Source organism: Larus michahellis, chromosome 1 (assembly GCF_964199755.1).
Source record: "Larus michahellis chromosome 1, bLarMic1.1, whole genome shotgun sequence".
Taxonomy (NCBI): Eukaryota; Metazoa; Chordata; class Aves; order Charadriiformes; family Laridae; genus Larus; species Larus michahellis.
The window spans coordinates 40,424,986-40,439,257 of NC_133896.1; the positions used below are offsets into that span (position 1 = coordinate 40,424,986).

At 40.0% G+C, this 14,272-nt stretch overlaps 1 protein-coding gene across 1 annotated transcript in view; it reads left to right on the top strand.

Annotated features, from left to right (window-relative positions):
* Positions 1-7,898: 7,898 nt before the first annotated feature.
* TMEM19 (transmembrane protein 19) overlaps positions 7,899-14,272 on the top strand; it is a 28,210-nt gene continuing 21,836 nt past the window's right edge. Inside the window, exon 1 of the mRNA XM_074573334.1 lies at positions 7,899-8,109. The gene's annotated coding sequence lies outside the window, so the exon portion shown is untranslated. The remainder of the gene's footprint in view (positions 8,110-14,272) is intronic.

Here is a 14,272-nt window from a genome sequence, read left to right on the forward strand (position 1 = left end):
GGCTATTTATATGATTATTTCTGTTCCATTCCTGCTTTGTAAGTGTCAATTACAATTGCCTGACACCAACACGAGACTTAATCTAGCCAAGTTTAAACTTAATTCACTTTACATTAAGTTGAAACTTGTATTGATGTATTTTGTCTGGCTGGGATGGAGTTTCTTCATTGCAGCCGGAACGGTGCTGTGTTTCAGGTCGTCTAAAACTGTAAATAACACACCAGCGTTTTGGCTGTTGCTGAACCTTTCCTGCACGGCCTCAAGGCTTGCTCTTCTTCCACTCTGCCCGTGACCCCATGGGGTGGCAGGAGATGGGAAGGGGACGCAGCCAGGAGAGCTGTGTGTCCAAACCAGCCAAAAGGGATGTTCCACAGCATATAACCTCATGCTTGGCAATAAAAAACAGTAGAGGAAGAAGGAGGATGGTGAGGGACTTGTTCTCCAAGCTGACTGTTGCTCAAAGACTGGCTGGGCATCAGTCTGCTTGTGGGAGGTGGCGAGCGATTGCCTTTCCAATGCTTGGGGGTTTTAATTCTTTACCTCACCTGTTAACCAGGTTTTTATCTCAATCTGTGAGTTTGCTCACTTTTGTTCTTCCTGTTAACTCCCCCTATCCCGCTGGTGGGGGGAAGGTGAGCGAGGAGCTTTGTGGGTGCTCAGCTGCTGGCAAGGGTCAACCCAGCACAGCTGGATACCTCAGCTACACGGGCAGCGTATACATGTGCTACTAGTTACTGCTTTTGCGTACTCACTGTTTTTTCCACCCAAACATCTGACAGGATGAACTGTAATAACTTTTATATGATTCTACAATAAACCTTTCTGGAACTAAGAAACTTCTGCGCCTTTTGTTTCCTTTTTGTTTGTTTGTTTTCTTCTTGGTATTCAAACGATTATAATTCTAAATACATTGGACTCTAAATAATGAGATCTTTTATTTTTTTTATTCAAGAAAACATGAAGCAGTTAAAAATTGAATTTGGGGAAGGGGTGAGGACAAAGTATGTGACTGAAGTGAGTCTTCATAGGTTCTGAAGGGGTCAAATTTTATGATGAAGACATTCAGAAATAGGCATTTTTTATGATGAAGGCACTACAGAAATAGTTGAACACTGTATAGATTGTATTTGCATTTATGAGAATTATGTTCACTTAGTCCATAATTTGATGTGATGCAAGTCACACAATTTCACATCACTTTGTTTTTCTGTTTCTTAACTCATTTCTTCTGGGGCTTTTTCCATCTTTTTTTTTTTTTTTCAACAGAAACTTGTGTGAAATCTTCCTAAGAAGAAAGAGGTTTATATCCAAGAGGGAACATCCAACTTCAAAATAAACATTAAGTGTAAACAAGTTCTTACTGAACACAGTTAATGCCTTCAAAAGACCCATGAAAGTAAAAAGAAGTAAAAATTAGAGGAGACAGTAAGATTAAGAAATAGAATAAAGAATCACATTCAAACAGAAGGCGGAGCTGTACAATGATACATCAAAATACTTGCCTCATCAAAAGCTTAAAATAAAATAATATTTCACCAAGAGATATATCTGAGCAGGTTACATTAAATGCCTTAAGGAACCTTCCCTTCATTGAGTTAAAAATACCAGATAAAAGTATGATATTATATGAGATAAGAGATGAAAATTAAATATTCTGAAGAGGAATATTTAGAAAAAATTTTCAAATCAAAAACTAGTCTGTAATCTTTACTTTGGTATTTATGCTGAGTTAATGCTAAAATATGAATCACTCACATTGATAAGCTCTCAGAGATTCACTCAGTGATGAGAAAAATCTTTTTTCTGAGTGTTTAATTATTCAATGCCCATCAGTTACTGTTGAAGACTTCTTTAAAATCTGGAAGATGTTAAAATGTGATTTTAGATTTTCACCTCAGGTAATAATAGTGTTTGATGGAAGAGCTCGTTCTGTGACTTCAGTCTTTCCCAAAGTGTGTACAAGAAGCTTGTCGTGGTTTTGGCCAAATTGGCCAATGGCCAGCAACAGGTGCTCCCCCCCAGCCTCCCGTGCACGGAGAGGAGGAGGAGACATAAAGAGAGATTTACAAGTTTAGAAGAAACTAAACTACTTTAATGAAATATTAATAATAAAATAAAAAGGAAATAATGAAATAGATACAGTATATACAAAACCGTATTAAGCTCCCAGGATGATGTCACTGGCAGGCACTGGGGAAGTCCCAGGCTGGGCTCAGCAACAGGTCGGAACCGGCTTCCAGAGTTGGAGTCAGGAACACAGGGATCAGGATCAAAGGCAGATGAACAGGGTCCTCCTCGGACGTCAGCCATTGAAGGAAGAGAGTTGACCCTTCGATCCCTCAGCTTTTATATTGAGCATGGGGCAGATGGGATGGAATACCCCTGTTGGTCAATTTTTGGTCACCTGTCCTGTCCGCTCCTGGCTGCAGGTGGGACCCCTCTACGCTTTTCTGCTTCTGACCCTCCAATGGGGAAAATAACGAAATTAGCTGACCTTGGTTGTTATAGCAATAAGTATAAGCAAGAGCCTCTCTGCGTACCATTCCTTGGCACAAACTGTCTTATCACTCTGAATGAACCGCTTTAGACACAACATGCTGTTAATTTCAGAGAGTTAGAAGAGGCCTAGCTAAGAAGTAAAAATTACTGAACAGAAAGTTGGTTGTGTTTTACCTCAAACCAGAACAAAGCTTTTTTGTTTTGGAAGAGGCTTTAATTTTAGGAACATAAAATAATCACTGCAGATAACTTCAGATGGAACGCACTCACTCAGCCAGCAGCTACCTTCCTCCTGTTAGATGTTGCTAAAAAGAATGGCAGTTTCCTCTAAGGAACCTCAGTGCCCTTTGCTTTATCCCCTCAGTTTTACAGCTGAGGATGGTGTGTTGCTACTTGAGATTCATAGAATCATTAGGGTTGGAAGAGACCTTTAAGATCATCAAGTCCAGTTGTTAACCTAACACTGCCAGGTTGCCACTAAACCATGTCCCTCAGCACCCCATCTACCTGTCTTTTAAATACCTCCAGGGATGGTGATTCCACCACTTCCCTGGGCAGCCTCTTCCAATGCTGGACAACACTTCCAGTGTAGAAATTTTTCCTAATATCCAGTCTAAACCTCCCCTGGTGCAACTTGAGGCCATTTCCTCTTGTCCTATCGCTTGTTACTTGGGAGAAGAGACCGATCCCCACCTCGCTACGGAGTGCAGCAGACAAGCTGCAGCTGTTTTACGGCTCTGCTGCCAAAGACCAACACTGTCACATCTTGTCATCTGCTTTTGCCTCTAGGCTTGGGTGTCAAGCAGCTTTGCTTCTGGATTTCTTCTTCGCTTTCCACTTCTGTTCGTTTCATGTCAAGGCACACGAGTCCCATCTGCAAGGCGAGGGCTGCTGTGGTCGCAACAGTCTCTGCATTTCTTCATACACAGTTTTACTCTGCAGGGAATTATTTGAATAAGCACATACAGTACAAAGAACAGCAGGAATATGAATAAAACACCATCCAATTTCTTTTTACCTAGCGACCCTACATTTTCAAATGTTTTCAAACCAGCTCCACATGTTACAGTTATTGGGTTGTTTTGCTTTGGCTGCCTTTTTTGTTAATGTGTTTACTCAAATTATGAATAGTTTAAAATTGGCTGGGAAAGAGCTAAAACATTCTTTTCCACTTAAGGTGCATGTTTCCCCCTTATAAGCCAGCATAAAGTCAAGTGTTAACCTGTTTTGAAGCGTGGCTGTACAGGTAGCAGTCATTTCAATCATTATTTGGTAAGAATCTGCAGCGTTATTCCCAATTTTGTTTAAATAATAGCTAATAAACCATTTTTAATGGCACTTGCCACCTCATACATGAGAGGTATAACAGTCCTGATTTTTTCACACTCTTGTCTTTGCTGACATAGCTTGCCTTTTCTGAGAATACTCAGAGGGGAGAGACGGCAACTGGAACAGCTGGCATTATATACCCAATATAACCAGTAATGATCCAAACCAGTCCTGTGGGAGCCAAAGGTATGCAAATGTGGCACTAATGAAATAGTGTCCCAAGGAAGTATGTATAGAAGATGATGTCAACTCACGGTTTTATGAGTTATCAAATGAACATCTAGTATCATTCTGAAAATTAATAGTTTTGGTACAATTACTGTGTCACACGTCGCATGTTGCATTTGCTTTCAAGTAACAAATGTTCCCCAGGGGCATCCAGTGCCAGGTGGCGAGCAGGAGTTGAAGCTTCATGCACATCCATGTTGGATCAATTTGGATCAGTTCCCATGTATTGTCATTAGCGATAATCTTTGACAAGAAATTTCTGCCCTCTGGGCATTCCAGACTGGTCTTTTTACCGATGAATTACATACTATAGGAAGGGTGGTGACACATTCATTAGATTGATGAAGGATATGGAAACACACCCAATATTTTGAAACATCTACATCTTTAGTATAATGGTAGGCCAACTGAAGAAAGGTATTTTAATAGTTTATGTGATGAGATAAGGACTTTCGACTCTTAGAAGACAGGGCATCTTTATGGGTTCCATTCTGTTGATCTTGAGTTGTCTGTGTGTCACCTTGGTGTAGACCCAAGTCTCCAGATTCCCTAGAGTGGCATGTTCAGAGGCAGGTTCTGGAAGTGCCTCTTTTACCCGTGAGTGAATAGTCCTCACACATTTCATTGCAACAATCCACCATAACATCATCAGTCATCTGTAGCTTGGATCAATGAGGTGGCTTAGGTGCGGTAACCATGCAGTACCCATATGGCTTTACCCATTACAACTTCGTATGGGGGTAGTGTGTGTTTTTTATTCATGGTGCTCTTGATGTATATCAGGGCTAATGGTAAAGCATCTGGCCATTTAAAGCCTTTTTTTTCACAAATTTTGGCCAGTCTAGTTTTTAAAACAGAATTCTTCCTTTCAGCAGCTCCTCAGGGTAAATGCTGTTGGATTCCTAGGGCTTTACAGGCCAGCTGGACAACTTGGCCTGTGAAATGAGTACCCCGCTTGCTGTGTAGTACAAGGGTATTCCAAAATGAGGAAAGGCTGATGAGAGCATGTTCAAGACCCTGCTGGCCAGGAAGTCCCGCTCTCCTTGCTGATTCATCAGTTAAGGCATATTCTCATGTGATATCTTCATAAGGAAAAACATGAGTTTAGCGTTTTACTGTTGCTAAAAGAGAGGGTAATAACAATGTTTGCAGAAGAGCTTCAACGTAGCAGCTGTTTCGAATAGGAGTGCCAGATATTAAGAAGTTTAGTTGTTGTCAGAGTTGCCTACAGTTGTGCACAGCCCCAAAGGCATATTGGGAATCAGCGAAACACTGATTGCTCAGGGGCGGCTGAATGCTCTTGTGCAAGGACAGAGGCGCAAGTCAGTGCAACACGTTCTGCAATTTGTGCTGAAGAGATGGTTGGCAACGAATAAGCTTCTAGACCATTGGTGCAAGTACAGACAGCACACCCTGCAGCTGGATGCCCTGTGGAGCCATGGGGAAAGGACGAGGATCCATCTACAAAAAGGATTATGTCTGTCTTCTGTAGGGGAACATCTCTGAGGTCGTGGAGGGGTGCCAGGGGTTGTTCTGTGACAAAAAGACGGTCGCGGCGGTGGTCTCCATCAGAAGGAGCAGGATGGAATGCTGCAGGGTTAAGGACAGAGCAGCAAGAAAAAAAGTTGGCTGATGACAGGAATCGTTTTTGTTGGACAATATGTTTGTGCCAGTTGGAAATATGCTGTGTTTTCTCTTCTAAAAGGAGGGCTGTAACAGGGTGGGGAACGGCAACAGTTAGGGCATGATCCAGGACCAGAGTATTGGCGGGGGGGGTGTTAAATCAAAAAACCAGCAGCAGTGACTTTCTGTGATTTTTTTTGTTTAGGTTTTGGTTTGTTTTTTCCATTGGATGTCTTTTCATACCAGCTGAAAAAGACATCCCATTGGACCCGGGCCATCAGGTTTCCTGAGTATTTATACTATTAAACATATCAACAAGGGAGCCAGACTTTCAAAAATGAATGTCTTATAAAAGTTATATTAAAAAAAAGGGGTATGCATGTTACTTCTCAGCTGGTAGCTGTGAAAAGTGTTGGGATTGCAGTCCTGGAGAATTAAACTGATATGTAAAGAGGTGTGTCACGACCCTCAGTGCCAGGACAATTTTTTCATCTTTTCTTCCACCATTTTACTGTTATTCTTCAGCCTAATCTGAACTATGAATATGTATGAAAATTAAAGAATTTGAAATGTTTTGTCCAGCTCCAAACATCTTTTCTTCGGGAAAGCTCAGGAACCTTAACTCAGAAAGAAAACAGAAGTGGATGATATTCACAAAAGCCCAAATTTAAAGCACAGATGGCTAATACTGGGCTTTGTCTGTCCTCCTAAATAAGTGGGCTTGGGTCCAGTCCCTGGCCTCAAGGCCAAGTGGTGCTTAGGACTAGCCCACTCTCTAGGGACCTCCTGGAAACAACTAGTTGGAGCAGTCCAAATGCAGCTGGAGAGTAAGTTTACAAATTAAGCAGTGTCGATTACGGAGAGGTCAGTGCTTGAGCTGCACCCTGGTCCTATTTATTTATTTATCAGAATAAATTTATCGCCAAGGTCTTCTCTTAGTTAATGGAGAGAGAAAAATTTCTCTACCAGTTGTTTCAGTTCACCTAATGCCAACTGACTTCAAGAGGGGTAACACATAGCAGGAATCTTGTGTTAATAAGAGGAGAGTGGCTTCCATAGGCTGAACTTAACTTTTATATATACAACACAAGTGCCCTAAGAAAATAAATCCATGAACATCATACCTTTCGCCATCTCTGCAAAAGTGTTAGTACATTACATCAGCCAGCAGCTACCACTGGCCTGATTGTTGTATAGAGAACTTTTCGTTACTATTTATCTTTTGGATCTGAGCATTTTCTAGGGAAACCGTAAGATCAGAATAAATCAGAAGCTTTTCTATGTGGCAGTACTGACTCTGGAAGAGTTCTCATGGTCTTCGTTTGCAAGAGAGGAATCTAAAGCCTTTGACAAAAGTTTGAATTTTTCGGCAAAAAAAAAAAAAAGGTGTTTTTTTTTTATGTAAGTACTTTGCTCACAAAGACTGGAACAGCTCCAGCTTGCCTAAGGCTTACAACCAAATCAGTGGCTGACATAAGAGAAATTAAACATATAAGATGAATTCCAGATAGCTGAACAGACTTAAAAGTGGGAGGCTCAAATAATTAGCATAAAAGCAGGCTCTGTAAAGTCTCAAGACAGAAGAATGCAAAATATATCAAAAAATCATGACCCATTCCACTAAAATAATCACGGATGTTAACAATACTCACTTTTTATTTATGTCTTCAGATTTCTCCTGAGAAGATACTGTTTGAATCCAATTCATTCTCCTTTCTGCATTCATATTACCCAATGTCTATGTCATCAAGAGAAAGTATCAAACGTAGCCAGACTTGGCAGCAGTGAGGTAACCTCCTGTTGCTATGGTGATGTCCTAGACTTCCCAAAACTGAAGTAGCTCAGATTTATGTGGAAAAGCAGAGCACCAAGTTTTGTTTATTTTTGTTATGACCATGTTAGGGAATAAATACAGAATCCTTTCACAGATTAAGGATGCTTTTCTTTTTTTTTCCCCACAGCTAGACAAAAATACAATCTTTTCTGAGATTAAAACAGTGGTAACTAAGAGTGTTGTGAACAGTGATAGGGCACTTTGCAGCTTCAATACCAATTTATGACACTGGGTGGATCTCTGAAGTCAGGAGAACAAGAAAAGAAATCTTTAATTGACACTGTCTTGGCATGAGAAGAGTGGACTGGGCTCCACCCTGTTTGTTAGTGTCTGGATTTCTTCATTTTTCTTCTGCTTCACGACAGGATGATTTGCTGTGGCATCACTTTGCTGTTTGTGACTGAAAGAATGGGAATAAATTATCATGGCAAAGCAGCAGAATAGGCAGTTAAATATTCTTTCTGATGAGAAGCTTCAGTTGCTGACAACGCTGGGAATCTGCGATTCTTTGTCATAGGACTTAAGCTCATCTTGCTTTTGAAGTACTTTTTCTGCACTGATTCTACTGAATCGGGACTGAACAGAAGTCTTGAAAGGTAAGGGATATTTTTGCATAACTTTTGAGTGCACATTTTTGTAATCACCTCTTTTACCTAAAACTTTCCTTCCTCACTCTGTGGTTTGGGTTTTCCAGGTTGTCTTCACATTTCTTACATAATTATCCAGTTTCTAAAGTGAAAAACTCTTCAGCTCCTTAGCAGTGTTTACAGTTAGATGTGCAGGTAGTTGCCCCAGGTAACCCAGGACTAAAATTCTGGACTGCCAAAATCAGAAGTATTGTATTTGCATGAGTGAAGTATTTAATGATACAAAAATTGTTCTTTATTTAAAAGCAAATCTCCTGAAATCCAATTTGTTGGCCACGGAGAACTTGCTGCTTTCATCTAGCTGCAACATGTAGTTAAATCTGTAGTGTGCTTAACAAGTGTGTTGGCCTCTAATATATATCTCTCCAAGTAAATAATATTTATCTGGTTTAACAGAAAACTGAACATCTGTCCAGGAACTACACAACATCTAGTTTTTCAGATATAACCTTACAAATACATATTTGCAATCTACTGTAAATCTAATACATATTTGCAATCTACTGTAAATCTAAGAATTATGGGGTTTAATTTAAACTTTATATCTTTATAGTAATGCTGCAGTGTAGGTTAAGAAAAATAACTCTCTTTAAAAACTCATCAGACACCACTGCTGTCTGTAGTCATTTTTAATGGGCTACTACTAATGTGTAGGGTCTTCTGTGTCCTGAGACCAAATCAATACAAGGCTTCTTCTACAATGTATGAAACGTGTGGGAAGTCCCATAGTGCTGTAGATTTGAATCCAGGTACACCCCTCAGCTGGATAGTTCCAGCATAAACTTTCCTTACAGTTTCTTTGGTAGTTATTGAGGTAAGCATTGAAGGATGATTTTATCATTTATTTTATTCCAGGATCCAGAGACTCTGCTTAGGGCTTACAGTGTCTTTTCCAAATGTTGAATAAAATGTTTAATATAATGTTTCATTGTGTATGAAAGAATTGGCAGACCATCTGGCTTTATGTTGTTCTTGATTCAGTTTCCCGTGTGGTCTGGAACAAGACGTTTACCAATATTCTTTCCCTCCCTTACACTATGCCGAAATGTAATGTTTGTGAAGCTTTTTAACCTCTTATGATTGAACTGCTATGGAAATGCAAAGCGTGTGTTACTAATTCAGAGGCAGTACTGAAGCTGTGTCTTCGTAATTGGTGCCCCTGCCTCTCAGATGCATATAACATCCAGTCATTATGTTACACTAATAGGTGACTTCATACCATAATTCATTCAGTTTAAAACTCAGATTACTTTTGATACGTCGCTTTCAGCTAACCCTTCTTTTTAGTAAGCTAAAAAAGTGAAATAAAGTTGCTTTGAAGTTAATTTAAGAGGCATTTTACATGCTCCACTCGATTTTATAAAATGGCTTATAAATTTTATCTAAGAATACATATTTGCGGAAAAGAGTTGCAAAGGCTATTTTTCTATACTTCCCTAGTCAGACCTGGAATTTAGTACAGGTGCAGTAACCTCTATTGTGCCTCTAATCTTAATCAACTGAAACAAATACAAATGAAGAGCACATTCAATAATGCATGAAGTGATGACTACTTTATTTCTTCTATCAGAACTAGCAGGAGCACATCGGTATTCATCATATGATTCAACCGAAATGAACACGCTTCTCACTGGAAATATGAATTGTATCACTTTCATCCATGCGTCATCTAATATCAGTCCAAGCTGTAATGCCTTAGGCAACTAAAGCAAAATATACTAGCAGGGACAGTGCCTTCGTCATCTGTTCTTCGCTGTCATCTGTCTTCATGAGCTCAGCAAAGGCTGGCTTTGTGGCCCATAGTTTTGCTGCCTAGTAAGTACCTAAGCGTAATTCTTCCACTGGTTTAAAGGAGATATATCTACAAGGTAGAGGGAACACAAACCCCAGGCATTTTGTGATTTACCACTCCGAAAACATTTATCACTAATAAAAAAATACCGCTTCACATATCTATTTCTCTGAAGCAATTAAAAAAGATGGTCATAATAAGGAACAAGCAGCAAAAAAGCAGAGACAAGAAAATAAATGCATTTAAGTGATGTTTGAGAAACAATCTCTCCTTTAATAAAAAGCAATTCTCACTGCAAGTCTGCTTTTAAAATAATAATTAGTGGGCAAATATCTGTTTGATGATCTGTTTGATATCAGGTCTGCTCTTAAAAAAATAATTAGTGAGCAAATATTTGTTTGATGGTATTAACGGCATCTGCCTTGAGTTTTTGGTTCAGACTTGCACATTCTATAATACACCACATCTTCAGTGACTTGCTTGGTGTTGCAGCATCATAGAGCCACAAAGGATTCATCCCAGAATGTATGTAAGTCTCCATTGTGTCACAAGAGCATCCCAACCCTCCTTCACATGGAAAAGGCAGAGAACTGGAGCCACTATAGCTTACAGCAACAGAAAAAATGTTGGAAAAAGGAAGTAGGAGGAGATGTGAAGTTACACCTTATTGGAGACCTGGCAGATGAAAACACCACCACCCCTTGATTACACTGGCAGTTACCCCTGCAAACAGCCATTGTGTAGTTCAATACTGTTTAATTTCAGATGCAAATAAAGATACGATGAGCAACTGCTTGAAAAATCTTAGTTAAAAGCTATTCACATAGACACAGCACAAGGAAAGCATAGTTTACTGTCCTCTTAAAGGAGATCGTTTTTGAAATGTGAGTAATATTTCCCTGTTGCTCTTCATCTTCCAATGGCTTATAGGGTGGTCTACTTTTTGAACCTCTACAACGAAACATAAGTTCAACAAATAGTCGGACTTGATAGCCTGTTGATGTGGTTCCTCTACCAGGAAGAAATGTTTAGGAATTTTACGTACTTTTTTTTTTTCCTTTTGGGAAGTGCTGTTGTGCTAAAATCAAAACAGTTTTGACTAATTTTTTTGTTGTGAAACTCCTGAAGTCAGGACAGAAAGTGGATAAAACTCTTATAATAGGGACATCCCTTGGAAAATACAGTAGTCTGATGATTGGAGTAGTCGCTCAAAAATAGTAAACCCAATTTTAATCCTTGTTCTGCTTCTTTGTGTGAAGACAAGTAAAGACGAGTAAACATTGGTCTTCTGCGTGCCCACTGATTTCCAGGCCATTAAATCATTTGAAGGTAAATGCACTGAATTTAATTTTTTTGAGGAAACTGTCATGTCTGCAGCCAAAAATCTCTTTTTGAGGTCTTAATTTGATCTTGTTGACAAGAAAACAAAAAAAAGGGATTTCCTCTGTCCACATTTAAGTCTGAAAATTGGTGTCAAAAAGTGCTGGAACATCCACTTTGCACTTTTGCATCCACTCATCATGTTACCATTTCTACCTTCCTCTCTATGTTTCTTCTTGCTGGTGTCAGTCAGCAAAGCTTTTTCCACCTCTTGTTCTGCCTGAGGGTTCTTCCTATGTTCCAGCCTATTTCCACCAGTGTTTCCCAGGCATTCTGCCTGCCCTTCTTTTCTTTGCAGTCCTCATTTTTGTCCTAGACTTTCTTTTTTTTACCTGAAGCCACCAATCTTCTTTTATATGAAGCCCCAGCTCAACAATTTCATACTTCCCATCTGCCCTTCCTCTGGACTGCATTTCTGAGTATTTTCTGTTTAAAGAACTACAGCTTATGTCTTCACAGATATTTGGGCACCCATTTCCAACTAAAATCAATGGGAGCTTGGCAAACCTGTAAGAATCCAGGCCTAGTCACTAATAACCTGGAAGACGATATTTTTTATTAAGACTTTGTTCCATACCTCCCGTGATTTAGCTTTGGTTCATCCCCTTGCCCCTCAGTATCTCTTACAAATTATTTTAAGTACAGCAAAAAGTTAGTCATCTTAAATCTTTAGCAGTATTTACCAATTCTGCTAAAAACTCTAGAGATAAATGTGACATAGTTCTTTTGCTGAAGGTCTTAAAATCTAACTGTGATCTATGTAGAAAAAAATATATATGTGCATAGTTCCATCACTTCTACTCCGTCTGCCTAAACAGGTCAAACTGCTGATTTAAGTCATTATGTATGACAAGTTACACCCTCTTACTTGTGTTGAGGCAGATGTGGAAGGACATGTGTTTTTGCAGCCTAAAAATGTATGTAACTTAATGACTCTGAATCATTTAAGAGTTACCTAAATCTAAAAGCCAGCCAATCCTGTTCCCTTGCATAGCTGTTATTATGTCAACACAGACTAGGTTGACTACCTAGCACAGTGTTACAGAACAACGATGCAGCTTTGACGCCAGTCCCGTGGTTGCTCTTACCCACCACATGTTGGTATTCGTTTCTCAAAGCGGTTTTGGTGTACCTGAGCTAGATTCCTCCTGGAGGAGCCTAACTTCCCAGTCTCCCCTCAGATACACTCAATGTCTTGAGGGGCCTGACCCCACGAGGACCACGCCGTCGCAAAGTCCTGCACCATGTACGTAACAAATGCCAATATGAGGTTCTCAAGCAAGGCAGAGCTTTCAAACACAGTGGATCCATCTGATGCTCTACAGAGCCAAATGCCGTGGGAGCATTTGCCTCAACTGCCAGCTGCCAGCTCTCAACTCTTTCCTAAAACTCTGCTGATCCTTCCTCAATCATCCACGTTCCTTGTGCACAGTCCTTTCCCATCTTTACCTGCCTTACTTCTTGTTCCTCTTCCCCAGTGCTGAACCCCTTATTTTTTATTACCTTATTTTTACAGTCTAGTTCAATCTCTTTGACTTTCCTGCTGTGTAAAATGCCTTCCACCTCCCAGAAACCAATTAACAACATTACTTGTTCATCTGAAAGTGACAAAGTTATCACAAAAACAATAGGATAACTCAGCAACAGTGCCAGGAGGTTGCCACTATTCAAACAAAAAGTGTTTCATGGATGGCCTTGAAGACTTTGATCACCGTTTTGCCCACAGTGGTCTTGTCTATGCCAAGCTGGTTAGCCACTGATTAGTAGGAGTTGGGGGTTGCAAGACTCCACAAGGAGGTGGAGTGGACTCTTTTGAACACAAGTATGGATTCCAAAATATTACGCAAGAACGGCAAAGGAATGCAGCCAGCTGAGACACCTTCAAAAGGTGCCCCTCCGCATCTGAAAATTTCACACCCAGTGTTCATTATCCCATGTGTTATGATCATAGAGTTCCACAAGCCTGAGGTCACCTCCCATCCCCATAAATTTCCAGTCAACCATGGGCAAAGCAGCTGGAGAGGCAAGGTCATCAGAAGGACATTCTTCCACTGCTTCCCCAGCGAAAAGGACATGTCAGAGGACTGGAGGCCACTTTGTTCATGGTGCCTTCCTAGCATTGCTGCTGCAGGTGCTGGATTAAGTCTACTATTCTTCCCTACATCTTCCTTGCCGTATATGTTGTTCAAACTTGGACAGGGAAGGTAGACCATACAGCACACGCCCTTGTTTCACTTGGAAATGGTACAAATAATAACACTGAAAGGGCTTTCATATGCTATCTTTAATACTAGTGATAATAATATGGGCACTAATACGTTAATGACATTGTTGTGAATTAAATGAACGAAGGGGTTGGTGTTTCCAGAGGGACCCACAGAAAGCTTTGTAGGCTGTCTATCTTTCAGACAGTTTCAAACTACAAGCGCAATGGAGATGTGCAGCACTGGGCCAAAGTCTATCTCATCCAAAATAAACTCCCCAGATCAAATATACTGGAGGTATCAGAAGCCTGAACACTCACTACTTTCAATATATCGATCCTTCCCTATTTCACTGAATTACTTGCTAAAGTAGATAAATACAGAGTAAACACATTGTAAAAAAAGTAGGTCGTGTGCAATAAATGTTTCCACCACTAGAAAAAGACAATCTTGCTGCATCAGAAAGCTGTCCTGCAATATAAGGCAGTTTCTGGACATATAATGCCATCATAAATTGTGTCCAACTGAGGAAACAGGAGAACAGAAGGGATGGACTTCCATCTCTGAAAGTATCCCAGAATCTCAAAGAGAAAACAGAGACTCATGTTCATCTAATCAAAGGAACTGAAATAAATAGATCACTACTCATCAAGTGTAGGTTTTCAAACAATAAAAAAAATACTCAAAATATCATTGTCAGTTTGGGAATATTTGTTATACTCATTAGGGACATGTG